Genomic DNA, 3,699 nt, shown 5'->3' with positions numbered 1-3,699 from the left:
GCACGCACGCACGTCTACGTGCACATGCATGCACGACTAGGCGATTTCACAGGCGATTTAGTCGCCCGATTTAGTCGCCCGATTTAGTCGCCTGATTTAATCGCCTAGTGTGTCCACTCGACTCGCGTGATAGAATCGGGCGATTTAGTCGCCCCAATTTAGTCGCCCGATTTAATCGCCTAGTGTGTCCGGCCCTTTAGGTTCCTTACACATTTTCAATTAAAATTGGTGTAAATTATGCTACTCGAAAAATTTCATTTTCAATATTCATTTTCAATTTTTTTTTAATTGTTTTAAAACTAACGGCTATGCTATCGCTTAAAAGGATAGTGGCGCCACTACATATATATGTACATATACACTGATTTCCACTAATGCTTTTTAAAGATCATGAAAGAAAAGCTAACGAGTTTGCTTATGTGGGTGTGTTCATTCACTACACTGAACGTTGCTTGTACTCCGGTACTGAGAAGGCCGGTAGCTCTGGCCTACTGAAACCTACCTAGCAGCGGGCTGATAGGCTCGCCCTGATATCGACTTCTTCTTTTTTTTATGAGATTCAACATAAAACATAAGTTTTTTCTCCCCGACGGGGAATTGAACCCCGGTCTCCCGCGTGACAGGCGGGGATACTAACCACTATACTATCGAGGAATGTACATGTGCTACTCTGCGTGGTCTGAATTTAGATATGCTATTTACAGACAGATCTTTGTGGTTCTGGCGAGGTCTTTAGTAGGGCTCATAGGGTCTATGTCCCCCAGGGCACTGCCGGAACGTACCCTGGTAACTATTTGATATATGGTTAGGGAGTAGGCGTAGGCGACTCCCTAGACTCGTTAGTGGAGTAGGCGTGGTACGGTCTGGCATGTTAGATAGTACCAGGGTACGTTCCGCTATACCGGACCGTACCCACTACCCAGGGTACGTTCCGGCACTACCCTGGGGGACATAGACCCTCTCAGCTTTAGTAGGTGTATGTTTCGTAGTGGAGCGGGGTTTTTCGCGTGGTATTGTACTAACCATGGGTGTGCGGATCGAGAAATATGAAAGGAGGAGATTACTCACTAACTAAAGGCAAAACCAAGTTATTCATATAAACAATGGAAAAAAAAATGTTTCGGCAATTATCGCAAACTCATAAAAATGTTACCTGAATGAAAACGGAATTGCTTTTACGAATCTGATTTTATCAACAGTGAAAGTGTTGAGGCAGAGAATAGGAATCGGAGAGGGTGGAGAAGGGGGAAGACGGTAGGGATAAGGTAAAAAAAAGGGCGAGGAGTTTGTGAAAGGATAGAGAGGAGAGAGATGGGTAGAGGCGGCAAGAGAGATAGTGTGGAAATGGTGGAGGGGCGATAGGGGAGGAAGACGGAGGAGGATGGGGCGGAGAATGTAGATTAGGGGAGAGAAGACACGAATGTGAAGAGGAAGTAGGTAAGAAATATATATGGGAGGCCGGGGGGGTTTGTTGAGGTGGAAGAATGAGAGGAAGAGTACGGGGCCGACGGGGTGCAGATGTGTATGAGGAGAGACGTGATAGGTGAGGTGGGGGAGATGAAGAGTATGAGGAGGGGTGAATGTGGGGAAGAGCGGACGCGGTTGAGCAGAATTAGAGAGACGGTAGAGAAGTGAAGGGGAGGGTTCTCTACAACATTGGACTTGCATCGCCAATTATATAGAGGAAATCAATGGGACAAAGTGATTCTCGTTACAGAATACTCATGCAGCGAACTGTTGGGCTCACACTAGGTTCTAAGTTTCTACTAATGCTTCTTAAAGATCGTAAAAGGAAAACATGTTCTCCCCGACGGGGAATTGAACCCCGGTCTCCCGCGTGACAGGCGGGGATACTAACCACTATACTATCGAGGAATGTACACATATTAATGTACTCTGCGTGGTCTGATTTTAGATATCTTATTACCACACAGATCTGTGTAGTTCTGGCGAGGTCTTCCCCATGCTTCGTATACGTAGTGGAACGAGTTTTTCGCGTGATATTGTAGGCCACAGGGGTGAGTGGATCCAGAAATGCGTAACGGAGGAAACACCCACCAACACACACGGTCGATGTATGCCACAATAAAAGCAAAACTATGTAATTCTTATAAGAAAAAATCGAAGAAATTATAAAAGAGATTTGGCCATTGTCGCAAAATCATAATAAAATATTATCAGGAGTGAATAAACACGAAATTACGATAACGAATCTGATATTATCAACAATGAAAGTCACACCATGAAAGTCACACCGATGACAATCAATGATTATCACATCCGTAACACGGGGTATTACTGTTTTCTTCCGAGTTTAACCTTTAATTTCAACTGTAACCTGTCAATAATGTCATCACTATCAGTGAACCACTGAACTTTTGTCACACAGACTGCACCATAGACATCCTATAATACATGTGGCTACGTGCGTGTGTGTATAGAGACATGTAATAAACAGTGAATGATATTCGAGAATTTGGCCATTTGTGGGTATTTCATTTTTAGACACGTATTCATCACGAACGGGTTTCAGTAAAGATGTAGCTACTCTACACCACTAGGAGGCATATTTATTGTGAACTACATGCGCTAGCTAACTATACCGTGGTGCAGCTGCCATTACTAGGGACGCTGATAATTAAATACCTCCATTCCGTATATTAAATATCTACCGTGAAGATTTCATAGTGCATTTTGCGCTATATAAGGAACACAACACATTCATGGAAACAGACATACGAGATACAATAAGGTATAATTATATGATCGCATAAACTCATGTGAGTAAATTTCGAGCTAGCTGTGTCACGGAGAACTTTTGCGACCGCGAGGAATTTGCCATTCGGGTGTGTGTGTGTGCGTGCGTGCGTGCGTGCGTGTGCGTGCGTGCGTGCGCGCGCATAGCTTTTTATTATATGCACTATTATATACTATGATGTATGCTTATAGTAGAGAGCTATTGGTGTTTGCACCATAGGATATCTATAGCGTGCACTCTGAATGCTGATGGAGGGGGCAATAACGCAGGATTGGTCCATTTTAATTATCTGGAAACCGAATAATACCATATTAATTTAAAAAATAAAATTTGTAAGATTTCAAAGGACTAGCTGTGAATTAAGATTTTATTGCAGTGTGAACTAGAAAATTGCACTTTTTTTAGGATGATTTGCGCAATCTGTGGAGCCAAAGGTTTTGCTTTGTAGGTGTGTTCACTTACTGAATGTTGCCGGTAATCTGCACAAAAAATACGGGTAACGTATGCCTATTGAGACCTACTATTCAGCGGGCTGCTGGGCTCACACTAGTTTCTAAGTTTCTACTAATGTTTCTTAAAGATCGTAAAAGGAAAACATGTTCTCCCCGACGGGGAATTGAACCCCGGTCTCCCGCGTGACAGGCGGGGATACTAACCACTATACTATCGAGGAATGTACATATATTATTGTACTCTGCGTGGTCTGATTTTAGATATATCTTATTACAACACAGATCTGTGTATTTCTGGCTAGGTCTTCAGTTAGTGTAGGCCCTGTTATAGGCCCTATATGCTTCGTATACGTAGTAGAACGACTTTTTCGCGTGATATTGTACTAACCACAGGGGTGAGTGGATCCAGATGAGAGACCGGATACCAGAGAAGCGTCGCCTGAGAGGTGTTGATCCTGCCCGCTAAGCGCGAATCTTGCGCGCAGTTCT

General features: G+C 43.5%; 1 protein-coding gene and 3 non-coding genes across 5 annotated transcripts in view; 1 reads left to right on the top strand and 3 right to left on the bottom strand.

Annotated features, from left to right (window-relative positions):
* LOC106814011 (GTP-binding protein 2-like) overlaps nt 1-3,699 on the top strand; it is a 21,589-nt gene that overhangs the window by 11,693 nt on the left and 6,197 nt on the right. The gene's annotated exons all lie outside the window — the stretch shown is intronic.
* Trnad-guc lies at nt 583-654 on the bottom strand. The gene has a single exon. It is a non-coding gene; the product is annotated as a tRNA-Asp (tRNA).
* Trnad-guc lies at nt 1,804-1,875 on the bottom strand. Its single transcript has one exon. It is a non-coding gene; the product is annotated as a tRNA-Asp (tRNA).
* On the bottom strand, nt 3,360-3,431 carry Trnad-guc. The gene has a single exon. It is a non-coding gene; the product is annotated as a tRNA-Asp (tRNA).

This window comes from Priapulus caudatus, unplaced genomic scaffold (assembly GCF_000485595.1).
Source record: "Priapulus caudatus unplaced genomic scaffold, Priapulus_caudatus-5.0.1 Scaffold854, whole genome shotgun sequence".
Classification (NCBI taxonomy): Eukaryota; Metazoa; Priapulida; class Priapulimorpha; order Priapulimorphida; family Priapulidae; genus Priapulus; species Priapulus caudatus.
Note: the sequence above shows the minus strand (reverse complement) of the source record. Positions and strands in the feature narration are given on the sequence as shown.